This window comes from Strix uralensis, chromosome 4 (assembly GCF_047716275.1).
Source record: "Strix uralensis isolate ZFMK-TIS-50842 chromosome 4, bStrUra1, whole genome shotgun sequence".
NCBI lineage: Eukaryota > Metazoa > Chordata > Aves > Strigiformes > Strigidae > Strix > Strix uralensis.
In genome coordinates, this window is record NC_133975.1 from 107,898,136 (window position 1) to 107,926,106 (window position 27,971).

The 27,971-nt window shown below is 42.3% G+C and overlaps 1 protein-coding gene across 4 annotated transcripts in view; it reads left to right on the plus strand.

Moving 5' to 3' along the window:
* Positions 1-27,971, plus strand: part of ESRRB (estrogen related receptor beta) — a 137,038-nt gene that overhangs the window by 52,596 nt on the left and 56,471 nt on the right. The window lies entirely within an intron of this gene.

Here is a 27,971-nt window from a genome sequence, read left to right on the forward strand (position 1 = left end):
CATTTTTATATATTAAAAAATTAAACAGCTGAAAATAAGGACACTAAAGAATTATTTTTCAACTGATCTTATTTTTCTAAAGTCTTCTGTGTTGTTTTTGGTTTTATTTCGTCAATCTGACAAGTTTCTCATTCTCAAACGTTTTATTTGTTTCTTGATTTAGGAAATTATACTTAACTAGATGAGTTTTTCACAGATGTGGCAACATAGCAGTGGAGAGCACAGGGTGTTACTGATTTCAGGGATTTGGTTTAGAATTTTTTCTGGTGCACATAACCGGAATTAGCCGATATGCATTTTCAGTGTGTACATTTTGTTCATACTTTGCTTTTTATTCTTTAAAATAGTCTTTGATTTATACAGCAATTCTGACGAGTTGCTTTTGTTTTATTTTTCTTTGTTTCCGAACCATGTATGGCATGTGATTGCTATCTAGTTTTAACACTTCAGAAAGTGCTGTAGAGCAAGAAGAACGATTTAATTCTTTAGGACGCACAAATTCAGTCCTTCTTCAGCTCTTTTTCAGACATACCTGATGTTGCTTCTACTTTTATCTGTAAGAGTTTAATACAGTTTCTTCGTAGTTTTTGTATTTCTGTTGATGAGGTTTTTTGGGTCTTTTTTGTAGACTAAGGGGGCAGTGGTACAGAGAGATACTGAAAACCTTCTCCTATGAAACTAGAAACGTTGGTGCCTATTGCCTGACACTCTTTAGTAGGCAATTTTTGTTATCAGATTCATCGATATCTGGCTGGATCAGGGCTCTCCGTACACCTACCTGTATTGAGCAGTGACTTCCAAGTGATGATGTGCAGCCTGCAATGCAGCCTAACCAGGGACTGGGGCAGGGAGGAGGCCATAGCTGTCTCATACAGTCATAGAATCATATTCAAAGCCAAGGTAATCCCGACACGGAGACTTGCATTTTGGCGCTTGGGCTTCATGAAGGATGTTGACTTTACTTCTTGTGGGTTATTTTTGCCTTAATAGATTGTAGCAAATATGACCTTTTGAAAATGATGCTTAAGTGTATCGATATGTCCATATGTATTACTTTATATGCCAGATGCCAGACACATCTCCTTCAGAATAATTGATACAAGTTGTGTAGCGGCACCGAGCATACTGTAGAGGACTGGAATGAGTCAAAGTACGAGAGAAACAGCTTTCTTGCATAAAGAGATCTGTAAGCACATGGATGGATGTATATCAGGGTGTGTGTGTACACATTCAATTTTACGTACATTTGCACATACGATAAATTAACAGAATGCACATGTGTATGAAATAAAATTTTATGTATAATCACATGTTCATTCACTATTGCAGTGTACTGTTTCACTTAAACAGTTATCCGTACAATGTCTCTTTGTATGCATATGCAAACCTTTCTGCATATGGTTGCATATTTCTGTGTGTGTATTAATGTATAAATGTGTAAAAAAAAAAAAAAAAAAAAGGTTAGGTATGTATGTCTTTATCACAAGATTGTTTCGAGTTTTTATTAGTTAAAGTTTGTAAATCTGTTCATAGCCTTGCATAGAAGGTGTTCTGTAAATGTAGAATGCTGTGCAAATGTACCATATGTAACATTTATGCTTAAAAAAAAATTTGGTGTTTCTCTTGGAACGTATATAATTATGGGTTCTACAGGGTTAGGTGCTACTAAACAACTGCAGTTAGATCTTCTGTTTATAAATCAATGCATATTGGAATTTGTGATTTTTAAAGAGGAACAGAGATTTTCTTCAAATAAAATATCAGAGGAATTTGAAAAATGGTGTCCATCTATAACATTATCCAGGTAAAGCTGGGCTCATGTGCCACAGCCAGAAAAGTCAGTGGTTTGGAATTTATTTTTTTCTTTTTGTTTAATTTTTGGTTATTTCTTCTTTTTTTCTTTTAAATGTGATTTTGGTTTTGGAAGGGACAAAATATAGTGTGCTTCCCCTTATAGAATCCCTTGCTTAAAAGGTTATTTGATGATGAGATACTTTGTTTTTTCATTCCAACACCTACAGAGTTTCTGACCATTCTCTTTTTATTCTATTAGAAGTATTTTTTATTTTAAAACAGAGCAGTTTCATTTCTTCTAGAAATTACAGCTAGGGGACTGTCACTGCAGAAGGAACCATAAGCCACAATCACTGCCTATGATCATTACTTCTCTAATAATACGGACTGTCTCTGTTGAAATTTCCCCTCTTAAGTTCCTATTCTAACATGGACTTATTTTTAAAAATATGAACAAATTTAATTCTATAGTCTTTTTAAAGTAACATAATTATGAAACAAAAAACCAAAGCTCTCACAGTACAGTGATGTGGTATTTATACATGTTTTAATACATTAATTTTCCTTAGAATTTTCCCCTCGGCTGTTTAGGGAAAAACAGATGCAGCCCCCCTCCCACCTCTTTAATTGTTGGTTGAAAGAATTAAAAATACCTGCTTTTGACTGGTCTGCTTTTTCAACATACTATTACTTTGCTTCAGTCTCTGCAAAACGTTATAGATTCAATTCCCCTGTTGGACCAAGAGTTAAAAATTAATTCATGAATAATAAAAACCAATCAGTCTTGTTGAGTTTAAGAAGGATTAGAAGAAAGGGTTTTGTACAGAAGCAGTTATATATCTTGGTGGTGATGTTGTTGGACTAATAGATATTGTACTAGGTCCCATTGGTTATCTGATAAAGGTAGATGATTTGCAAATAGGGTTGTTATCCTGATGACTAATATTGGATGTATTAAAAGAGGTTGGGTGGCTGGTGTCTATTCTAAGTTCTTGACTTGCTCGTAGGAGATAATTTACTTAATTCAGATGTGTAGATTGAAAAGGGACCAGGTAAATACATGCCATAAAGAAATGGCTCATGCTACCTTATTGCAGCTGGGATTTTCAAGAAAGGTGATGTGACTTGGCCACCGAATTCCAGCGAGTGTCAGCATGCTTGTGGCAGGGAGCTGTCCATAGCGCATTGAGGGGCCTGTACAGACATGAGGCTATCCTGCGCTCAGAGCATGTAAGTGACAGAAGATGGGCAGAGAAAACCTCATGATCCTTGAGACGAAGGATTTGCATCCAAAATTTTGTGATTGAAAACCTGACCCAGTCCCTACATTGATTTGTTGTGCAACACTGAAGAGGGGGAGAAGGAAGTAGGAGACATGACTTCGGGGGAATGAGGGCATCCAGAGTGATAGAGATCTCAATTTTATTAAAAATGGTTCAGAGCTAAAGCTAGAGTTTAAGAGAAGCCGGTGGACGAAGGTGGCTTGTTTCAGGGACAGTGCTTGAGCCTGACATGGGGTATAGGAAGAAGACTGCCCTCCTGTACCAGGCAGCCATTCAGCACAGTTAGGTGGAGGTCTGGGGAAGGAAGGAAGAGGATATGGCTGCCATGGGCAAGAGGAGGAATGGATAAATCTTTTCAAATATCTGTTCCATAAGAGCTTCTTAGGAGTACAGAGCCTTGGTGAGAAAAGCATCTTGAGCAACAAATTCTCATCCTGTAAGAGGAGTTTGCTGTCATGCTTAAGAGCTGCAGCATCTCTGTCTTTCAGATATCATTGTGGGAAAACTTGCAAATGCAGGATCTTTGGGAGGTTAAAGATGGTGATACTCAGCCTGTAGGTGACTGGCTGTTAGGTTTGGGTAGAAACAAAGACAGCATAGAGGGAAGTGTCCTTCTTTTGAAAGGAAAATAGTTCTGCTTCCTTCAGTAAGGGACTGGCCAGTGGCTTTGCCTCCACCTGCCCATTGCACCAGCACAGGTAGGAGCTGGAAGAGCTCTGCAGCCATCTGCAGGGCTCCACCGACAGTGCGCCGGGCACCTTGCTGCTGCGAAAGGAGCTGCAGGGCCTGCCTGGAGAGCAGCCATTGCACCTTTCTATTCACAGGCCAGCTCTTTAGAAACTTTCAAATTACTTTGTCCTCTAAAAAGTATATGCAGGTTTCTCCTGGGCATCCTGGCAGTGCTTTCAATACTGCTTTGAGAGAGAGTTTCCATGTTTATGGACCTGGTGGAACCTCCAGGGAGACACTCGGTCATCCCTGATGGGTCCTACTCTGCACACTCCCTTCTGCACCTTACTAGGATATGTTTGGACATTGTCATCACATCCCCCGAAGAGCAATTCCACCGTGTGTGGAGATCGTGTGGTAAAGAAGCTTGATGAGGAAAGAGAAACCTTAGTGTTTCCCGTATGAATTTCATGAAGTCTTTGAGAAATACATTACTGTCTTTATGAGTGCATCTTTTGTGTCTTTGTATACTGTTTCATAAATGACGCAATCTCTTACTTTCTCACATAATCGCCGAGTGGCTGAGGTTGGAAGGGACCTCTAGAGGTCATCTGTTCCAACCCCTCCAGTCAAGCAGGGCCACCTAGAGCTGGTTGCCCAGGACCATGTCCAGACGGCTTTTGAATATCTACAAGACGGGAGACTCCGCAACCTCTCTGGGCAGCCTGTGCAAGTGCTCAGTCACCCTCACAGTGAAAAAGTGCTTCCTTATGTTCAGACAGACCCCCCTGGGCTTCAGTTCGTGCCCTCATGTTGTGCCCCTTGAGGTTTTTTTCCTCATACTTGAGTTTACTCAATTGTTTTATGGTGTCTTAAATCTCTAGCTAGTTTGTCAGTCTCTTCCTAATAAAAGTGACACATAGAAATTTTAGATACTTTTAGGTTAAACCTACGTGGAAGAGAAGTATCCCCTACCTGGTTCCCTGGCAGTGTATCTTGATGTCACTCCTGTAGGTTATTGACAGCTGGGAGTATAACTGCAAGAGCCCAGCATCGCTGGGGTCTTGCAGCCTGAGTTAAGAATGACAGGTATGTTCTCTTAAATTCACAATTGGCTCATCAAGAGTGTCTATTGTGTCTCATCAGGAGATACAGGCATTTCTTATCCAGTCTAGAGTATGGCTTTTCCACATCCCAGTATAGTGAATATGTAGAGATATTTGTTTCAAATATCCTCTTTATATTTTTCTTAGTCAGTAGCTGGTTTATCAGCGTTCTTTTCTTAACAGGGTAAATTAATAGCAATGAGCAACAATTAAATGCAGATTTAACAGGGAACAATCCATTCATTTGGGGGTTGCCATTATTTTTACCCCAGTTCTCAATCCTCATTGTCTCTGGTTTCTTCTGGGAGAATGACGTCTGAGTGGTCTCACAGTATCTTTGGAACATCACCAATGTGAGAGTTAGGATGAGGATTTGACTCTGTTCATGATATGGACTACTGAACCAGGGAAAAAACCTTTAATAGTCATAGAGAAAAATCTTTCAGGAGGATGCTGTATTAAAATGACTTCTTCCATGATAGAAAACCTTCTGCCTGTAATAATGTAGTCAGTACTTGCTGCCTTCTAGGAGCGACTGCTGTGCTTAACAGGTTGTGTTTCACTTGCAGCAATAGGTAATTTATATCAGGTTACTTCATCTTCTGAGAGCAACTAACAACCATGAAATGCTGTCACTGTTGTTGAAGGAAGAGGCTGGTGTTAAGAATTTATATGGGAAACTAGACAAGCACAAGCCAGAAGATGAAGAAACCATCTACAAGCTTTGAGCATGTTTGGGAACTTGCTTTTTAAAACAGCTTTCAAGGGTACTTCAGATCTGAGTCTGCTGTCATTTTTACTTGTGTAAATGACAAGTAACTGTGAAAATCAGATGGGATACACCAGTGTAAAACTGACACAAGATTACTATTAAGCCATTTAGCTCAACATCACAGTAGAGGAAGATATACCTGGAACCAATATAAGAAATCATATTGAAGTGGGGGAAAAAAAAGGACTAAAGCTTTGTATGGGAAGGGCAGAAACTAGTCATGTTCCTTCCGGGAAAACTCTGCCAGGTGCTGTTAGTGCTTCAGATCACCGGCTGCTTCTTTCAGAGTTCAGGTTTCATGCTTTTAATGCATGAAATGATTCTTTCAGCCCTTTGGGGATAATTTGGAGTATGTTGGAGAAGGCTACATAGTGGTAATCGGGGAGCAGTTTGATGCATTGCTAAAATGCACAGAGGACAAAATGCCAAATGAGGTGTGAGAGGAGGTGAAGTGTGAACTCGCTGAAGTTGCAAAGAATATTATCGGGATAAAAACACAGCAGAGGTGAGTAAAGCAGGGCTCCAAAGAAGCATTCCAGCATGTGGAGGATTCCAGAGAGCTCCAGATGAGAATGTCCTTTGCCAAATTTATAAGGATGAAACCCATGGAAAAAGAAGGCCTGTGAAAAGGAGAAAGAAGACTAGAACAAGATAGCTGGAAAGAAGAGATCCGACTCTGGTTTCAAGCTCCTTTTAAGGTATCTATATAATGCTGTCAAGCTGAGCAGCAATTGCATTTTTATAGCAATAGATAAAATCAAGAAAAAGTAGAAGGCAATGTAACAATTTGTGCCTTAAGCGAAACCTCCCTGATATTTCCCTGTCGGTAGGAAATCTAAGTTTAGCACCGTCTGATTCTGTAGTATCCTGAGAACTCTGATGCTGCAAGGAAGTGCAAAAAGCAATGCCAGGCAATACTCTACTGCTCTAGACAAGCGATCCAAAGGAGAGTTAATGGTTCAGAATGATCTTGACCATTTTGGATTGTAAACAGTATAATTCCACTGGATACTGTTGGAACTGTGTTTGATTTGAGAACCTGTGTCATGGAGCTCGAAATCAGACTGTGACTGAAAAGCCAAGAAGAGCAGTCTAGTCATTGTGGCTGCGTCTTGCCGTGTGACCAAGGTTTATGTCTGAAGCATGGTAGGAAACATGTATTTCTTACTACTTTTCTTGTTTAACTTCCAGAACAGACACTGAAAACACACAGCCATTTCTTCCTGCAGAAAGCTGGAATTTGAATACAACAGCTTTAGGAGGAGATATCACAGAGGAGGAAAAGATTTTGCTAGCACATGCACAGGTTTCTGTTGCTAAAATTGAATGAGAATTTGCTTTAAAATTGAGGTCAAACCTTGCTACTGCTTTGTTTCTCACTCAGCTTTTTAATTCCGTATGTACTGTATAGACACTGGACTGGAAATGAGCTTTCCTTCAGATTTGCAGACTCTTGTTTTCTCTCTCTGCTACAAGGTGAAAGTTATCAGCAACATCCTTGTGAGGTGAGGAAGAGGCACATATGTAAAGCCTGCCCACGCAGATACACAGGTCCCTTCTACCTGACAGCCCTATTGTGGCCCCTGTCACTGGCTGAAAGCAGAGCCTGCCTCCTGCACCCGTTCTGGGGAACCTGAAAGCCAGGTGGTGCTGGAAGCAAATTGTGCTGGGGAGAGGTGATGAGACGTAGGGCAGCAGGATATTTCAGAGGGCATAGGAGCTTTGAAATGGACTTTTTGACATTGGAAAGAGTTGCTGTGTGTAATGTCATGGGGCCTGAAGAAAGAGAACTGTTCCCTTGGGATGAGGAGATTTATTACAGTGTGTTTAGCATCCCTGCAACTAGAGAAGAAAGATGCACATTAGCAGCTGGTAGGAGGCCTGTGCTGCACTTCTGCTCCAAGGGAGCGGAGAAGGCAGGGATGACACATTGCTGTGAGGTGGGATGTGAGTAGAGTCCTGTATATTGGTTGGGGCAAGTTAGAGCAACACTGGCTTGGCGTGGAAGAAGCAGAAACTCAGCTGACCTTTTTCATTGTGACAGAGATATTACAGAATATCCCTGGGAGAAAAAGCTCACAGTCTGTGAGCTGGAAAAGGGGGAAAATGTAAAAATTTTTCTGGCCTGTTCTACTGGCTGCTGCTGGCCGTTAATATGGTTTCAGGTCTTTGTGCTGTGTTGCAGGATTACAGGGGGCTTACCTGTTGCCTCCTTGTTGGCTCTTGGCAGTGTGGTGCAGGAGATGGTGTCACTTTCTCCCAACTTTTATTTGAAGTCTTTTCTGCTGGGGGGGGCGGAACAGAGATCAGCACACGGCAACACCTTTTCTGCTTGAGAAGTTCATGGGCTGATGGCGTTGCTTTGTAGTTCCTGTTCTGGTGGCTCTTTATACTTGTGCAGTGCTTGCTGTAGCAGGTGTACATAGAGATGGGGAAGGAAAGGAGAGTTCTGTGTTTTACGTTTTTGAGCAATATTTTGCATTGATATTTCATATAAATACTTTATATGCCGATGAAAATACAGAGAGTTATATGGTGTCTGTCTTCTATTTCTTGGTGCAAATGGATTTGCTACCTCACCTATGCACCTTATGCATGCACCCTTTACACACCTGGTGTGTGTGTCCATCTGTACTAAAGCAAGCAAGGATATCTCCTGTGAAGCTCCATCTTGATTGCAGGAGGTGCCTTTTGCTGAATTGAGTCTCAGAGCATCATCTTGGCCTGAGGAGGATGCTGTTGGGACTCCTCCTGTAAAGGTAGTACATAAAACAACCTCAAAGAAGTGTGAACTTGATGAATGAACATATTAAATCCCTCAGAGAATTCCTGATTCCAGCAGGAGATGTAAATTTGGGATTGGTGTTATTGAGCCAACACTTATTTAAAGCATCATCAAGACTGAAAGGTATTTTGTGGAGGTGGGTTGAATAGTATTTGCTCTGAGGAGCTACAGTTTTTGTGGACAGGGAGCAGTGTAGTGCTGGACAGGAGAGTCTAGCACCTCAGAAATTAGTTTTGGAAAAGCCAGTCCATGATGTTGTTTAAACAAGTTTGTTGCCTATCCCCTGCTTTCTGCAGGGATTTAAAGGTGCAAAGTGAAAGATTTTCACAAGAATAGGAGGTGGAAGGTGAACCATGTTCCCATGCAGTGAGGCTGAACCTCTGTTAGACGTGTCCTTTCCCTGATGTGCATTCTGATGTTTGCTTGTCACTCGGGGAGTAAGGGCACATCTTTTGCCTCCAGCAGCCCAGCTGCCAGGATGGAGTAAATATTGCTTTATGGCCAAAGGGGCCTGTTGGCCTCCAGGAGACACCAAACAGCAGCACTCAGAAAAATTAGCGGCAGTAAAAGTACATTATACAATTCATCAATCTTTTGTTTTCAACACTGAAGCAGTGCTACTTGGGGCATGCAGGTTACACCAGGGTCAGTGCTTGCATTAGGACACCACTGGTTCCCCACCCTCAGCCCCAGGAGTGCAGCAGAATTGCTTCCAGCAGTGGGTGCAGGCAACTGCCTGGCATGGGTAAGTGAGGCTGGGAGCAGCCATTCAGTTCTAGGCAGTGTGAAAAATCAGAGGCAGTTAGGTATGAGTAAAAATACTATAAGTTTCCCTGGTGTCAGCACAGGCCAGTTCTGATTTTAAAAATGAAATATGGCAGCTAATTAATCTAGATCACAGCTTAATCGCCTGTGGTGGGTTTTAAAAAAAACATTTTTGTGTGAATTTAGCACTCATGAAAGTGAGAGGCTGAGATTACTGCATAGACCAAAGCACAGCACGGATAAGCTGTCTCCTGCTGGCTCTGTTCATGCTTCTCTGCGGTGGCCTGCAGTAGCCACTGCTATTACCTCCGGAGCTTCCTTTCATACCCTCCTCTGCAGCAGCATCCACACACCTGGTGTGACACACACCTCCGCAGCACCTCTGCATCTCCTTTTGGGAGCAGTCACCGAGGTTCAGAGGCACAGAGCAGCAGATTTGCAGGTTCACCCCAGGATGATGTGGGTAATGCCTCTTCCTAGGTCCCCGGCTGCAGTGTGCTACCTGCTGTTAGAGGTGTGGTCAAACACGGTACTGTTCTGGAAAGTGTGGTGTGAATAGGGAAAGGAAAAGGGATCAGCGGAGAAGGCACCAAGGCAGTGATCAGAAAGCTGAGAAGATGAAGGATTTGCTAGCTCTGTTCTTTCTCCCAGACCAGCAGCAGGCCAGCACTGGGGAAAAGAAAAACAATCTGTCCAATTTTATAGACTGTGAGTGCATTTATGTTTTGTAAAGATTTTGAAAAGACAGAGCATGAGTCCTTTGGTGCACATCTCACCCGTCATTAGTGAGTTGCTTTCTGCCAGTGTTTTCAGTAGATGTAGGTCTTGCAGAGGAATGTGTCACAGGCACTGGCTGTGAGACAATGTCAGCCAGTTGGTTGACTGAAGTGAGCGATGGCATGGGGGAAGGCAGGTGTGTGTTTGAAAGATGAGTAAAACAGAGGGACCAAGCTGAGTGCGTGTGATGGATCACGGAAAGGGCCAAGACAATGTGAGAAGAAACTGTCTATTAAATTTTGTTGAATGGCTTTAAAATAATCTATCAGCAAAACGACAACTTTCTACTCTGTTCAATCAACTTTTTTAGTAAGAGTCTCTGCAGTTAGGAGCAAACAATTTACTTTCTCCTTCCTCTTTCATTCACACGCTAAATTGTGGTCCTGACTGTTCTTGCAGGTTAGCAAAGCTGAGGAGAGGCAAACAAGCAAATGTGGAAAGCAGGGCAAGAGCTGATGTTGCTGATGAAAAATTCTCTGCTCTGAGAGCTGGCACCTCAACCTGGCACCAGGGTTGTCTCTGTGCCCCTGGCACCCATCATGGCATTGCAGTATTGGTTATTTGGTGGATACTAATGTTCTGATTAAATTTCAGCTCAGACATTTACATTGTTCCTTTTCCATTATAGTTTCAATAGGACAGGCTTTTTTTTTTTTTTTTTTCTCTTCTTGAACTCTGGCTGTATGCTGCAGAAGAGCTGCTGCGTTAGACTTCAGAGGTGAGATGAGTGAAACGATCTGTACAGTTTTGAGTAGCAGTTTGAAATCCTTGTAGGTAAAGATGCTGCATGTTGTTTCTTATTCACCATAAATCATAATTTTTAAATACCTTTTTTACAGTGACCTGAGTGGATAAGAAAGGAACTCTTCCATTTTGTGAGGTAATAACTGTATCCTAGGTGAAATAAAACACAAAGCCAAAAGCTTTAAACAAAAATGGGTTAATAAAACACAATAGTACTGTTCTATATCTGTAACCTTCAGCAATTATACTGACCCATATAGGAGCAAATACTTGGTTCTTAATTTGAATAAAAACATTGTTTCTTATTTTGTCATTTAGATTAATTGAGAAGATGAAGTAGTCACATTTACTGAAGGCGTGGGGATAGTGAGGCCAGAGGGCAATAGAGATCTGAAGAATATGGTTCCCATTCAGTCAGTGTTATGACTAGCAAAGAAAGTCCTGTCTCAGCATAGCAACTGGGGAACAGGCATGATTTTCGACTTGAAAACACAGTATTAATGGGTTGTATTTTGTTGTACAATATTTGATCCATGAGGGCCCTGTGGCCAGGAGCCCGTAAAGCAATTTGAAAAATGTAAGGTATGTGTAACAAGGTAAGAACTCAGAGAAGAGACAAAGAATTCACAGCAATATGGAATGGGTTGTAGTGAAAAAAAGGGAGAGTTGCACACATCAAAAGGCACTTTAAAATTATTTGAGATATGTACATGTCCTCTAGGTCAGAAACAAGGAGAATCTGGTTTGTCCTCTTCAATTTACCTTCGTTACTACGCAGCACATACCCCCACAGCATCTCAAATCAACATATACATGAGGTTTTGGAATACCTGTGATTTGTTCTTGCAAAACAGAACTTTGAGAACCATGTGGGCACACAATTAAATGTTTCATTTTAATTCAGCCCTGTGGGAAGAGGTCAGGGTTTCTCCCTCTGTCTCTTTGAAATTGCTTTGTAAAGGAGATGGTTAGTTAGCATCGACTGAGAGTCTGCCATCGAGGCTCAGTGAATAATCACCCGATCCCACTCTGGATTAGAAGAGAAGGGAGAAATCAGACAGGGCTAAACACCAATGATTAGTTAGCTTTACTGCAGCCTGGGGATGCATATGGACTAGGCAGGATTTATTTGGCTTTCCCAGTTTTAATTTCCATGATTCTCCATGAGCTAGTCAAGACAAGGCAACCAGAAATCTTGGAGGGAAAAGAGCAGAGCTGATATCTCCTTTTGCTTTTTCTTACTTTTCGTGGAAATTCTCCCCTTTTTGTATTCTTTCTTTTGCAATTTCGGGTCACAGAAAGATGAGAGCATCCCGGAAGATGGCAGCACAGACTCCCCAAACCCAAGCTGCAGTGCTCACAGTGTGGAGTGCAGAGTTAATGCTCTGGCCTGGCGGAGGGGACCTCTCCCTGTTTCCTTCCTTCTCCTGCAGACACTCAAACCGATGTTTCTCCTGTCCAGAACTTCCTTCTGCAGTCTGGTTCATGTTCCCAGTGAGCGGGGAGTATTTCTAGGACTTCCCCCCCCCCCCCCCAATCCCAAGGCAGTGGTAAAATTTTAACTTGAGAAAATTGATTTTGTTTTTTTCTTAGCTCCACTGAAATGAAACGGAGTTGTCCTTGCATGGTTGTAATTTCTGAGAGAAAATGGTCTTTCTCTTAAAATAAATGAAATAAAATCAAAGCAAACATACATCATGAAAGAAGAAAAATCCTGAAATCTCTTCAAATGTAGTTATACTATAAGTTTTGGAGCAAATCAAAAAAATTTTGCAGATGTTAATGGTGTTTTTTGGTGGTGGTGGTTTTGTTAGAAAGAGATTGTTCTTTCTGTGATATTATGTCCCTACCAATAAATGAAGTACATCCATAGCTCTTGGAAGCAGGCAAAAGTAACTCCTGTGATTAAACCTCTCTCCCACTTTCTGTTTCTTAAGGAGGCTGAATGGTCTAAAGCTGGGATCAGGATCAAAGTCCAGTTCCCAGCTCTTCTATAATGTCCATAGGTGAACTGAGTCTCTGATTCTCTCTCCACCTGTAAATTGTGCATCAAAACATTTTCTTTCTTACAGTCTGTCTCTGGAATGCAAGTTCTTATGGACAAAGATCTTTAATACATAGTACACTGCCTAATGCTTTGGGTCTGTGAAGTGCTTTTGTAATGAGAATAATGCCTTTGATAATACAACCTGCCCTGTCCCAGTCACCATCCCACAAATTAGTTTGTTCTCCATTTTTGCTTTGGTGGGAAGGAAGTTCCTGAAGATGGGTGCCATGTGCTGAGCCCTTTACCTTAAATTTCTGTAGTCAAGGTGAAAGCTTATGTGCTGTGCAAATGCATCAGTGCTACCTTGACGCAGACTTTTTGGCTGCATGGCAGACTCCTTTGCCTCTTTTCCTAGCATGTTCCTATATGCGTATATATAAATTTACACTGCACATGGCAGTCCTGTTTTGCACACTCAGATCTTGGAGATAAGTGCATCTTGTATTTCTGGAAAATATCCTCCTTTGAGAGGAGAGTATTGCAGTGTATCCCAGTGTATTGCACTGCATGCATAAGTACTAATTTCCAAGACCGTTTTACCCTGGCAGCATCTATATCACACTGTCTGTGTCCTGCCTCTATTCCTAATCTGTGACAAAGTCATAAAGGACAAAGTGTTTTTCTTGCTTCTGCTTACCTGTTGACCCTCTCCTTTTAAGGCATATCTGCTGCAGTCTGATCCAGATTGCCTTTAATTTACAGTTACTGGAATTTATTTTTCTGTTTTTGTTTTCTGCCACCTTTCAGAGTCTTCAGAGAGTTAATGCCTCTTCTACCCCCCCCATTTCCCATTGTTCCCATCTTCTCCTGGTTTGGCTCTGTCTTGTTAGTGAAATCCGGGGCTTGCCAGGACTGCATTACATGCGGTTTTGAGTCACTGAAATTTTGTTTCTCCTCTCGCATCAGTCTAATCTGCAGTGTTGCTTTGCCCCAGATCGGCTGAGTTAAAGCTTTTGAATTCTACCAATGTGAATGCTATGTGTCTCTGCTGTTTTGAGGAGCTTTGTAACTTGAAGACGGACAGTATTGATGGGTTAATTACTTCCTAGGTCAGTAAGTAGGACAAAGCTACTTTTCAGGTTTATCTCCTGGGCAGTTCTGCAGTACCATCCTTTACTTCTCAAATTTAGGACCCGAGTGGCCAAAGGCTCTTTAAAATGAAGGTTCCAATGAGGAAATTTTCCTTGGCACCAGTACCAGAGAATAAGGCCTGTGGATGGCTGACACTGGAAATCTCTGAACTGGGAGTCTTCAAATAGTCTCTGTTCACCATCTATTTTTCTGATGTGCTCTGCAACTGTATGGTTCTGTTCAGACCCAAGCAAAGCTTAGTTGCATCCAGAACAGAAATTTTACTTCTTGTTCCCTCCTTCGATATCTAATGGCTGTGGTTTCAACTCTTAACATTGTATCTTCACCTGTCTGGAAACTGCCACCACCAGCAGCACCTACATTTATTTGTGACAGGGCGACGTTCAGCAGCCTTTCCTCAATTTCCAAGGAAAATGGGACCACACATCACTGGCCTGAAGTGCAACACTACCTCTATGAAGAGTTTTGCTGGGGTTGTAGGAGATCTTTTTCCCTCTGTTGGATTCAGCTCTAGCTGTCCTGAAACACCCACTAAAGCTAAAATGTGACAGTCTTGTTTCTGTAATGATGGGGCGGGGGGGAATTGCTCTTTCAGAGTTGAGAAATCACTGAACATGCCAGATATGAGAAGACTTTTTGTCCTTTCACGTGCAGAGATCTAGGTTTCTTCAACTCCTGTTTCCTATAGCCAAAAGTTAGAAAAAAACCTCAGTGATTTCTATCCAAAGATTGTTGTCTTGTATAATAGTAGGCTCCAGACTGACCTCCAGGTGAAGTAGACATTACTGGATGCCGCACAGGACGTGCATAACCCAGCATTGTTAAAGATGTTAACAAGAATTAAATTTCTTTACAGTGTGTTTTCTATATGCATGTTCTGTCTCCTGCCCCTTAGCCTTTGAATACTGAGGTTCTGTGGGAAGTATATGTTGCTCCATGAGGTCTACACACAAAGCAAGAAAGCCTCCCAGTGGAAGGTGCACATGGACAACACATCTCCAAGCTCCTGCTGGCTGGTAGCTCTTCTCCCCTTTCTTTATGGTTCAGTGAGTGAGTATACAAAAAGGAACTAGAATTTCATGAAGTACACAGAGATGAGTCCTGAGTGTGTCCTGGCTATATCTTTATCACACTGGAACATTGAAAAAACTTCTGGGGTTATGTGGGTTTTGAAGTTTGAGATAGATCTATGTTTGGAAGATGCACTGGGTATTTGAAAAATCCAGCAATGATTTGTAAAAGAGAATGAGGAAGGTGTGTGAAAATAATGATGCTAAACAGTGCAAGTGAAAGCAAGCTTTATTGAAAGAAAAAAAGCAACAAATGGAGAAAGGAGGAGTCCGTAGTCTTGCAATATTTGATGAGGCCTATTTTTCTGAAGTGATGCGCAAGTTATGGTTTTGTTTCTTAAATTTCTTGCCCTCAGCGTTGCAGAAGGAAGTCTGATATCATGGCTTGAGAACATGCAAGTAACTCAGAAAACTGAAACAGACACAGAAAACAAACAATATTTTTTATTTGCAGAATTTCCTGATTTTAAAGCCATTTCAGTAATTTTCCAAGAGTGTAATTCAGGTTCTAGAATTTTGAGTGTTTGGTGACACCTCTGTGGGAGGTTTGAAATTAAGGAAGTGGGATAGACTGCAGGGCAAATACCAACAGACTGTTAAAGTCATAGGCAAATGTGGGTTAGGTTTGTACTTCTCCAGAACTCCAAGACTGAAATCCCCAGCTGTATTGGCAGGATGGCTTGATGTAGGAGACAGAGGTACCTGTTGCCTTCTCCCTCCTTCCACATGCAGTGCATGTTTGAGTGCTTGTCTGGTATTATCAGGTAATACCAGATTTGCACACCACCCCTTCCACACCACCACCGCTTCCCAAACCTCAACACCTAGAAAGGAGGAAAATGACACAGAAGTGTCAGCCCTCAGGGTACAGCAGTTGTCACCCACCCCATGGGAGGGCTGCTGTGCCTGTCTTATTCCAGCTGAGGAGAATAAAACAACACAAAAGCCTGAGGCTCCATCCCAGATCTGGTTCTTCCTAAACCACAGGGCAGCTTGCTGCCTTTGTATTGCCTCTGGGGTAGCCCTTACACTTTCCCATCTGAGGAATTTTCCCATTTCTCCCACCTGTGTGCTTCTGCTGCCTGGGGTACATTCCTGGAAGAACGATGCCTGTGACACAGCAGATCAATGGGCACAGGCCCAAGTCCCCTCTCCCAGGGATCAATATGATGTTGGAGTATGATGCTGGGGCTGGCATTGCCTACTCCTTTCAGGTCTGGCATTGATTAGCTGCAGCCTGCAAATAGAAGTGGAGCAAAAATGCTCTGCAACCTCGATAACCCATCCTCAGGAGCCTGCCAGAGTCAAGGGGCTCCTTGCTGCCACCGCAGCCAATAGAGCCATTTCATTAGGCTGGAAAGGTTAATTGCATTGAAAGCTGGCGTCATCCTCAGCACAGGACCGTTGCAAAACTCCACAGTGGTGTGAGGCCTGAAGCTGTCTCAGGGAAAGTGGAGCCCATCTGAGCTCTGAGAAGTTTTGCTCAGCAAGGCTTCTGTGTAGGGCAGTCAGACCCCCTATTTGCCACAGTTCTCTTGCTGAGGTCCCCTTTGTTTATAGAAAGCTGGTGAGGGGGTGACTGATGGGGATTGTGGCTGTGGTCTGAAGGGCACTTGCTGGTTTCATACAGCTTTGGATTACATCCTGCATGCACACATGCAGTAAATATGGAGGAGCAGCTCATACAAACTACAGGTTTTACTCTGAGCCACGCAGATGAAGAAAGAGTGTAGCAGGCTGGGAGTCGTGGTCTGTGTGCTGTGTCTCTGCGCTGAAAAGGCACCTACTCTGTTCTGTGCTAACAGTGAGCAGAGCTCAAGTTCCTGGAAAATTGTTACTACAGCCTCTTAAAAAGTATAGTTGGGGTTTTTTCTGCTGCAGGAGACCACCTGTGTCCTTCCAAGCTCTAGGAACTGTCACCTGTCCAAAAACCAAGGGGAAGGCTCCCTCTGTTGAAGGTTGGCCCTGTGAAAGTTCAAGTGGTCTCTTCTAGTGCGTTGTTAGGCTACTGAGTATGTTAGCTAGTTGTTAGTCAGATAAATTTATTTTCTGATTGATGTAGTTTTGTTAGGATTTACGGGGGAGTCTGCTGTATATGCGGAATGTCACAATTCAATTTGCCAGCCAGAGTTTCATAAATTAAGAACATTCTGATTATCTTAGAACTTTTGAGGATCCAAGCAGCGTATTTCCTCAAAGCTAAAGTGGAATTTCAATTTTTAAGTGATTTTCCATTACCTTCACAAGTGTCCTCTTGTCCTTTTGTTAGAAACAGCATCTTAAACAGTTATAAAGACTGATGTTGGTTCTGAGATTTGGCTTTATAATGTGTGTGAAATGTTTTGAGGTGCTTTTACTGAAAATATTAGAACAGAAGATTACTCCCCGATCTGATGCAGAAAACCTTGCAAAACCAGAGTCTTCACAGATTGCTTTATCCTCTGATTGTTGGTGACTGAGCAACAGGCGGGCTACTAAATTATCAGTTGCAGCTTCTTTTATAAACCCTTTTCTGCCCCCTTCAGTCACCTTCCGTGGGCAACCCTACCTAACATTTTTTTTCTTACGTCTTCTTGCTCTTCTTTTCCTGGGTGCCACATTTCAAACCAGAACATTGGTTTCAGAGAGGGAAATGTGCTGCTGTAGATGAGAACTTCTACTGCTAAACAGAGGGAGATGAGGACAGAAGGATGTGAAGATGTATGCACAGCTGCTGCTTTCTAAAGAGAGCCCTTTACCATACACTCAGTCACATCTCTGTCAGGATGCGGCTGTTGTAGCATCCAAGTTACATGAGCCAAGCACCAGGGCAGTGCCTAGCGTCTTGTGTGTGACTGCAGGGCACCTGTGTTGAAATAGGAACTCCCCTTGAACCTGGTCAGGTGATTGTCCACCTTGCCCACTTCTTATAGATTCATGGGACAGGCCTAAAAGGGTTCACGTGTTCTCATGATATCTAATTATGAACACATACCAGGGCTCTGTAGCTGCCTTGTCTCCTCTGCCCTCTGTGCAGGGACCTTCTGCTGCAGCTTGACAGGAAGTGAATGAAAAAAAAGACTTAAAGGTCTGAAGGAGAAAGACAAGAGAGGAGGACAGGAGGGAACATCTCAGGTTCAGAAGAGCTGGTTTGTGTTTTGAGGTGCTCTTTCAATGTGCGCAGGGTTCTTGGTGGGAAGGGCACAGTGAAGAGCTTTCTCTTTAATACAGTGTGCGTTTTATCTCCGCAGACTTCTTGCAGACTTAGTTTAAAGATCTTAGCTCAATACCATTAGTGTATCTCTGCTGAAGGCCCTTTATAAAATTGATTAGAAAGTGGGCTTTTGCATGTGTGTGTGTGGGCTCTAATCTGATTTGAGTCCAAGATGGTATCTTTAATTCAGTGCATCGCGGCAACTAACTCACGAACTTCACCGAGAGTCAGAGCCCCTAATTTGGTTTGAGAATACATTAGCAAAACGAGCTCAGAAGGACCCTTTTCGGGGAGGGGGGGGGGCTTGAGGGAGGATGGGAAGAATTGACTTGACAGAGAAGAGTTGTGGATTTAAAAAGGATCCTGGACATGATATTCCTGCAGTGGTTCCCAGGAAAAAAAAAAAGAGGAAAGAGAGAAGATTGATTGATTACTGGTCTTGCACAAATCATGGAGATCAAAGTGAACCTCAAAGCAGGCTTAACCCTTTCTTCCCATGCAAACAGAGTGAACTTGAGGTGCTGTTTATCCAGAACTGTTTCTCCTCTTACCATCCCTTCATCCTGGTCTGTGGGCTGATGCCTAAAGCAGACACTAACGTTGCAGAAGTAATAGTATGCTTTTGCTTTGATAGATTATCCACACTATCAAAACTTCTTAGGACTGATCCAACTCGAAGTAAAAAATTAAACCACACGTCTCTCCTTTCCTTCTTACTTCCTGAACCAGAAAAAACCCAATTGTTAGAAACAAATAAATAGACCAGCACAGCTGGTGTTTGCAGGAGACAGTGAAAGCAGTGTTTTGCTGCAGGTGATATGTAAAAGCCTATTGTGGGGATTGTTAGACTTAGTGGAGTAGGTATGTACATCCACAGCCTGCTTTATAGCTAACCTTCACTCGTCAGATCCCTTATTCCTGTATGATGTGTGTTGGAAGTTCTGTAGCATTCTGTGTGATCCAACAGTTGTGAGGGGGAAAGAAACTCTCCAGATTCCCCCTGGCCCCTTTTAAATAAAGAGTTATTTTAATTTAAGAAATAGTTAAAGTAAATCGGGGAGTAACTCATCTTAGATTCTGTTGGGTGCTATAGAAATAGTCAAGATAGAAGTAAATATTTAATTTGAAAATGTAATTAGTAAGCTGTTAAACACAAAATGTTTGCTGTGTTAATTCAGTTTTATGGCCAAGGTCTTGCACACACAGATGTCAGAAAACTTTAAAGTTCTGCCTCCTTCAGTTAGCAATATTGTATCCCCCTTGCAGCTCAGTAGTATTTCCCCTTGCCAGAGTATAGCATTCTAGGACTTGCTGCCTAAATTTTGTAAACTGGTACAATTCCATTTATTGCCAGGGAGCTTTACTGGTTTATACCCAGTCTGGCCATTAATATCATGCCTGACTTACATTTTCAAATGGAGGCTCCTAAATTGTATTTGCAAAGTACTTACAAGATGCATGTGATTGCATAGACAAGGCACTCATGGACACAGATTACTAATATAGTTGCACCTATATGTTTATGAATGAAGTTGACTGAGCCATTGTTTTTGCAATAAAAGTGCATGTTTTGTAGTTGCAATTTGGTATTTGTGTTTGAGAATATGACCATCTCTTTGTAATGGTTGTTTTAGGCAGAATGACATCAGATTTCCTGATGAGTATATTGCAAACTGTTTGGCGTAGTGGTTGTTTATGATACATGTTTTCATTCCATTGCTTGAGTATAAAATCGGCCAAGATCACAGCTGCACAGAGGGCACAATGTATTCAGAGAAAATTTGAGCCCCTTCCTCTCAAGCATTGCATTTTGGAAGAGGGAGCTGACTGTGCTTTCAGGAATGAGGAATCACAAACCCGGATGCCCCAGAAATGGAAGGCTTTGACAGTAGGTCTTACTACTGTCATTTGGATATACAACTGGATATATGACTTGATTTAAATGCCTAAGCTCAGCCATTTTCCAATAATCATTTTTGTTAGCCTTCATGCTCTGCAGATAGTATACCATATGCCTAGTTGAGGTTCCTTTTTCCACCTTCTCTGATGAACTGCTGAGGTCAGCGATTTTATTTCAGTAGCTTGCTCTGATGAACTTTATTTCTACACCAGCCTCCCCATCCAGACAACGCTGCAGTGCAGAGAAATAATCCAATTTTACTTGATTATTAATAATTACTCTCAGCTGCTATTTTTTCAGTTGATTGATTAGAATAAACACTGCTCTGACGGGATACATGAGAATCCATAACTCCTCTTCCTTCTCTACTGCTACTTCAGCTCCTGTTTCTCCAGGCACAATGTGAAGCGGGGGGTTGTAATGCAGAGTGGCTTTTTTAAATGTGCCTTCTTGCTGTTTTTTAACTAGCTGTGACCAATATTCATTTATCTGGATTGGTGGAAGTCCACAAGCCCTGAATAATGTTTCTGGTTTACAAGCCAGTGCTCTTGCTAATCAAGTATGTTTTCCACTATTCATGGTTGAAGCTGGACGAAACGACTTCAGTCTTTGTTTTAGTCTTCAAAATTGATCAAAGACTATAGATTTGCAGGAAATGTGCTTCATATTTACAACCTTGTCGTATGTCTGACTGGTTGTGTATCCCTCCAACAGGTCATGAGTGACTTTGGAGGGATCTCATGTTGCAGTTGCGTGAGGTTTTTTGCTGTACCAAATTTGACAGTTTTCTTTTAATATTTGGAAGGAGTATATCAAAAGGTACTCTCTCAACAACTCGTGGCCTGAAACTCTATCCAGCAGTTCTGCAGGGACAGAGGAACTTTAAAGCGTTTGCAGATTTGTCAGAAACTTAAACACCTCAGCTAAATTACACACAAAAAATAGGAAAATGAACATTGATGCTCATGTTTGCACCAGCTTTGTGCACAGTCAGGAACAACCTCTCCCAGCACTGCAGTCCAGTCTCTGTGGCTCCCTTGCTGATCCATTCTATTTTGTACCAGATTTGCTGTGAATGCCAAGTGGTGAGCAGCACTGCAGCCAGTACCTTGGGAAATCAGAACAGGCAGTTCAAGTGTACCTGGGATGAGCAGTGATTTTCCTACAAAGTAGCTGATGTTAACCCCCTGGACTGGAATTCTCTCTGGGGAGGTGGTCAGTGCAGCATGGGAGATGGTTTTACTACTTGTAGCTGTTTTGATTTGCAGCTTGGGTTCCTTAAATTCATCCTGTTTTGAGAATAATGCTGTTTCCAGGGTGGGAAGGTGGGAAGTGAGAAAATTGCTTGAACATGGACAGAATTTGCCTCCTCTTTGCAAGCAGGACAGTTGTCAGAGGCACCTAGAGCTTGGGCTATTTATCTGCTTAGGATGAATCCAAGGAAATAAATGTATCCCTATTAGAGAGATCTTCTTAGGGAGCCTGTTGTTGCTGAATTTCCTCTCTGGAGTGAAGTGCACAGGGTGGACAAGCCTGTCACAGCTGACAGCAAAGGGATGCTCAGTCTAGTGGATGTCAACTGGAGGTGGAGATGTGTGAATGGATTCACTGTACGCTGTGATTTGCAATGGTTGGGTAGGGCTATCAATCTGTGCAGTGTGACTGGCAGGAGAAGGGTGTTTATTAGTGTAAGTGGGGATTTCCAAGAAAGCACTCTATTGGGAAAGATTTGTTTGTTCTGCTTTCCTTCCCGGGAACATTTGAAATAAAAGTGTATCTGAAGAAGGAGTAGTTTAACACTAGAAGACAAGTCTCCAGGAAGCCAGTGAAGGGCATGGGATAGCTGCAGTGTTCAACATTCAGATGCCTCTTCAGATCCTGAGATCCAGTTACTGTTCAGATCAATAGAGATCATGATTTAATTTCAACAGTAGTTGGATTAAGGCTTAAATGAAGAGATAGGATACTGTCCCAACTACTTGTGATTTATTTCCACTGTAGCTACAAAATGCTGGGTAGGGTTCAGGCGGCAGGTAAGATATTTAGGCTCAATTCCAACCATCTCTCTTCAGCAGGTTGTAAAATGAAGCATTGTTTTGTGGCTCACAGAGGTGCTAAGAAGTAACATTCCCTGCCATGAGTCAATGAGAAGAAGTTTCATTCAAGCTCTCATCAAAGTGGATAAAATGTCCAGGTCAATTTTTGTACATTGATAGGGAGCCAGGGTTTTGGAGCTTCTGATCACATGCCAGCAGTGATTTCACTGTGATGCAGAAGGAATGGGGTAAAGCTTAAATGGGACCAGATGGAAAAGCAGAGCTGGGTTTCTCCGGCAGCACTCAGCTTTCAAAATAAAAGGGTTGATTTTTAGCTGTGGAATGCTCCTTGACACATGGTTAATCCCTGAGTAATACAGAATGACCATTTTATATGAGCTGATGGCACAGCTTCCATGGTACTCTTGAATTTCCAGAACTTTTATGTAGAGTTCCACTTTTTCAGATAATTAGAGTGTAATTTGTTTCTCTGTGCTGTGATAGACAGTAAACTGTTCATCAAATTCCATTAAAGATACTGGGAGCTCGTGACATGTTATTCCATAAACTATGTAGGCCTAAGTTTAATCTTAACTATTACATTGTGTAACGACTAACTGACTGCAAGTGCTTATCTAAGTTGAAATGCTGAAGCAAGGACTCCTATTGTACAAAAGACTGAAAAGAGGGAGAAAGGGAAGGAGGACAAAGGGGAGAAAGACAAAGGGGAGAAGGAAAAAGGGGTAGTGTCTATACTCTGTAAGACATAAACAAAAGCTTTGTGAGCCACTCTCAGGAAAGCAGGAAATACGAGGAGTTGGTGACGCGAGGAAGACCCGGATGGAGCGACCCCCTAGATGCAAAGTGCGCAGACGCAGGGTACACCTCTCAGAGAGACCCGATACCGGAAGGCGGAGGATATAAAAAAGACGGGCCCTCGGGAAGTGAGCGCGCGCCGTTGGTGGAGCAAGGACTCCCCGGCCGCCCAGCGCTGTTTTGCTTATTGCCGCTTGCTAAAATAAATAGTTGAAATTTAATTTGTCCTAACTTGCATCATTTTGGCAAGATAGTCTATAACATGTGCTGCCTGGCTAAAGAGGATAGCATGAAGTGTCAAAACATTTCTGTGTCTATTAGAACATACATGTTTCTGAATGCATATAAATGAGTGAAGCACAAGCAGAGGGCTGTGTGGAAGATATGGAAATTAGAATTAGAATCTTGTTTCACAGAATATTTGTTGTTTCAAAATGTTATTTCATCCCAAATCTGGCTGCAACTTGAAATTTTAAGCAGAGTGGAAATTCCAATATAGTTTATTTTGAGGAAACTTCCGGTATTTTCTTTCATTATGTTCTTGAAACAATGCATGATTGGTCAGTCAGTGAACACATGAGGCAGCACATGACAGCCTAAACAAAGTGCTGGAACAAAACAAAATTAAACATCTCATTTTCTTTAGAGTTGTTTTGGAAATCTTACAGTACAAAACATTGCCAAAATTGACTTAGTTCTGTAATGAAACAGAATAGCATTTTTTAACAAAATAAATTTTTGATTAAAAACTTATAGTGAAGTGTAACTGTGAAGGAGAGTGGAAAAATGGGTTGTATGGAGGTGTGGTCAGCAGGCAGCTGCGGTGTGAAATAGAACCTAGGGAGATGGAGATAGGATTAGGCAGTATTAGAGATAAGGTTATTGTGTAGACTGGGTCACAAGGGAGTGGGCTTAAAGTACAGTCAGATGTAGGAGGAGGTCAGAATTGGTCTGTATAATACAGGCAGATTTGTGAAGCCAGTGTTTTATTCCTCTGGCTGGTTTGCATGCAGGAAAAAACTGACTACTCACGCTACTTACACAGGCAAATCTCTGAGCTGCAGTGCTGAAGAAAGACGTTCAAATTCTGCTGATAATCTGGAGCAGAGGCCATTGTGTGAGCACAGGGTTTATCTGTCCATCATTCTGTTTAGCACACTCATCTGCACGCTCCCTTCTTTCAATCATATAGTTGCTGATTAACTCTCACAATGTTCCTGAGAGGCAGGTCATTCAGGACCATGTCCCTGCTTTTCAGTGGGGGAAGCAGTGTCCTGGAGAGCTGCAGTGACTTGCTGAAGTCTATGAGAAGATTAGTGTTGAGGCTGGAATTAGACTTTGAGACATTTTGGCTGCATTTTAAGGACTCGGTACACTGTACTTCACTGTCCCATGTTGTAAGTACACAGCCAGTGACTAGGAGTCATAACACATACATGGGTCCTTAGGCTGTGTTTGGGGCATGGATGCCTAGTGGTTACGGAGAGATGTGATCTAGGTGTAGAATGGTTCCCAGAAACTCTGCTCCCAAGAGTGGACTCAGAGAAAGGATGGGCATAGAGGCAGATGTGGGAGAGCAAGATCTACAGTATAGACCTGGCCAGAGAGGGATGGGTGTGGGACATGGGCTTAGTTTGCCAAGGACAGAGGGAACTGCAAGGCTGGACACACAGAGCAGATGAAGTGTGAGTGTGTGGAGTTATAGATCCTGTCTTTATGCATCACATTGATCTCATTCAGTGTGTTATACTTAGCATTTCATTTATATAATGTCAGAGTGTTACACGGGTTTGTTTATTTTTAACTCATGGATGACTGGCAGTCTTGGTCTGGATGCTGTCTGGTAATGAAATGGGAGAAATTTGTCCAGGTCTGGCGAAAGGTCTTTGTCAAAGGATCTTTGGAAATTGAGAGAAATGCATTTTCTTGGCTATTTATATTACCTTGTCACCTTGGAACTAAGTCCAACACAGACACACTATGCAGAAGGTGGTGAAAGCACTGACCACCGTTTGCATGCATTGGTAAATTGTTGTGTCATGTTGTGATACATGTTACATTTCATTTAGGAATTTAGGTAGGAAAAAGAAAAGGGACCAAGGTGCGTTCTGCATCATGCAGTAGGAATCTGGTGCAAAACCAGCCACCTGGTGAAGTACATCACATGAACAGAAGAGCTTGGGACTAGAAGCTGTCTTGTAACCATATGGTCATGCCTGACCTCACTGCTGGTGGCTGCTCACTGGCTTGCTATTTGTGCTGTTTCCCACTGTAGACAGGCTGTGAGTGAAACCAGTTTGGGGGTTTGGCAAAGGTTTCTCTGATGTACAGTGCTGAATTAATAGAGACCAATACCTGCCAAAGACCCATCTCTTACCAACACCTCTGGATGCCCCTTTCTTGCTGTATCACTACTACATTCTCCAAAGGCAGTCACATTTCCCACTATACTGAAGAATCCAGCAAGGACTAAGAGGGTTTCCTCCCTGCAGGTTTACACACAGCATCCTGCATCCAGCTTTAGGGCCTACTGAATTCCAGTGGAGCTAGGCTCCAGAACTTGCTTTAGAAATGACCCTGTTTGCCCTGATGGGTTTGCAGTACTCACTGTTGACTTGTCACCAGACATTGATTTCCATTTCCCATTGCTCCGAACTCTTGCATGGCTCACACACAGTGAGCTGTCTATCTGCTGTGAGCTGTTGGGGTTGTCCACTGGAGGGAGTGTCTTTAGCTTCCAATATCTCCCACCACCAAAATCTTTGGTAAAGCTGTGTTGTAAATAGATTTGTGCTTTTGCCTATCCCTACCCCTTGTCCAGGTTGCTCACACTTTCTGTTCTGCACTTGTCTGTCAGCCCAGTACTGTCTGTCCATCTCCTTCTCTTTCTATGCATCTAATGGAGATTGGTAATCCCGTTAGGTGCTTCCAGCAGGCGCTGCCGAATTTGCTTGCAAACGCCTGTGCCAGGTCGAGTGTCATTGCCAGCAGCACTCTTGGCGGGATGAAGGTTGCATTAGCGAACAGTAATTGAAATGCAAAATAACATTTTGATCGAGCGAGCAGGCTGTTTATTTATCAGATCAATAGCCAAAATGCCCCATCTGGAGAAGTCAGCGTGATAATAAGTGATAGCATTCCAAGGGCAAAGGGAACAAGCGCAGCAGGGAGGACATGCCGGCAGGGTGAGCTGGTTTGAGTTGGGTCACACTGGGCTGTCGGCTGCTGAAACTTGCTTCTTTTTGGGTCCCTTCTTTGAAGAGGGCTGCACTCCTCCTAGTAGTGTCTGTGGAGGGTTCCAGGCCTCTGGACAGAGAACAAACAGTTCTTAAATATGAGATCAGACAGTGCAGACATACGTAAAATCATGTGAGGTCTTCTCGTGCTCTGACACAGGGCTGTGACTCAATGTGTACAGATGATGTAGCTCAGTTAGGCAGTGTTTTTTTGATTGTTTGGTTTTGCTTTAGTGCATTATGTTTGCTGTAAAGGTCTGAACACTATAGTGATGATCTGGAAATATGAAGTCATAGTTTGGCTTCTATAGCGAAGCTGCTGGGCTGATATCTAGGTGCATCCACATAATGAGGAAAGGAGAGGTGTGGGAGGGTGCTTGTAAGAAAGGAGTTTTTGTGTGTATTTACATGATAAATCTATTACATGTATGCGTACCTGCTATACACAGATACCCTACAGAATAAAGCTATGTTACATTTAAGTCTTATCTCAGAAAGGTACTATATGAAAAAGTAGAAGTGTCTGTATAGCTTCTTTGTGGGTGCCTGACTGCCTGTCTGTCTGCTTTGCGGTGTCTGTCTTTTGGTTTCTGCTTGTCCATTAGTAGAGACAGGAACAGGAAGTAAAACTGAGGTTGAAGATCTTGCAAGCTTGTATTCTTTTCTTTTATGTCCCAAAATAATAACAGGGAAAATTGAAAACTTCCTGGGATGAGGGGATAATCTATTCACCATGACCAAAAGGAATACTTTTGTGGGTTTTTTTGTAGTAGTATTTAGTTAAATTTTCAAACAGTGGTGCCAGTTTGGGAGGAAAATGGAGGCAATTTAAAAGTATTTTGCTTAAGAATTTGTTTGGGATGGGTTGTTTGGGGTTTTTTTTATCTAGAGAAATGAATGTGCAAGTTACACAGAGTGTTGGGGAAAATAATGTGCTTGTGCTGTTGTTACACAGTTTTCTGTCTAAAGAATGGTTTGTTGGCCATGGCCTCCTCCTCATCTCTTGGTTTAGGCAACTAAGAAAGCAGGACACCATGGGGCCTCAGGTAGGGCTGGGCTTGAGTGAACTGGAAGCTGCTTTGTCAGTCAAAGGAAATCGGACAAACAGTCTGGAAGATGGATGAATGTATTGGATTTAGAACGAGTCATTAGTTTCAAGCTGGAATTTGGGTCAGCTACAACTGCCTACTTAGTATGTGCAGTGTGTGGTAAGAGATCTGCTAAATACCTACCAAAGGTGGGGTTTTAAAGACTCAGCAAAACTGAACCTTGCGGTATCTTAAATAGGTAGTTTAAGATAATCCTGTATGTTACAGCGGTAAGGTGTGCAGAAGGAAACTTGAGTGTTTCCATGTATCACCTGTTCTCCTCAAACCTGTGGTGTTCATTAGCTTGAGAGGAGCCCGGTCTACAGTTACCTCTGTCATGTACTCCCTTTCTCTGCTTATTCAAGTGCTGTATCTCAGCCTCACTGTGTAGCACAGGTTTCTTGTATGGCCTTGACCCCATGCAGTTCTCCTCTTGTGCCTTTGTCCTCACTGACAGCCCAACTCACTCCTGCTTCCGCATTTTTCCAGTGGTTCTGGGACATCTCCCTTATGCCAGATCCAGTGTTTGCTCTCACAGTTAGCTTGCTTTGCTACCGTATCATCTTAGAAATGATTTCTGGAGAGTCAGGGATAAAAATTATTTCAAACTGAAAAGCACTAATTGCCCATTGTTATTTTCCATGCTGTAATTTATGTGGAACTAATTTCAGTCAGTTTTTCAGGATCTGTCTGGTTTTGAGTAATGTTTCTAATGATGAGGCACTTAATTATAGATTTCTTCAAGAGCTACAGGTGGAATCTAGGCAAAGCCCATCTATTCTGTCTGGATTATCTTGG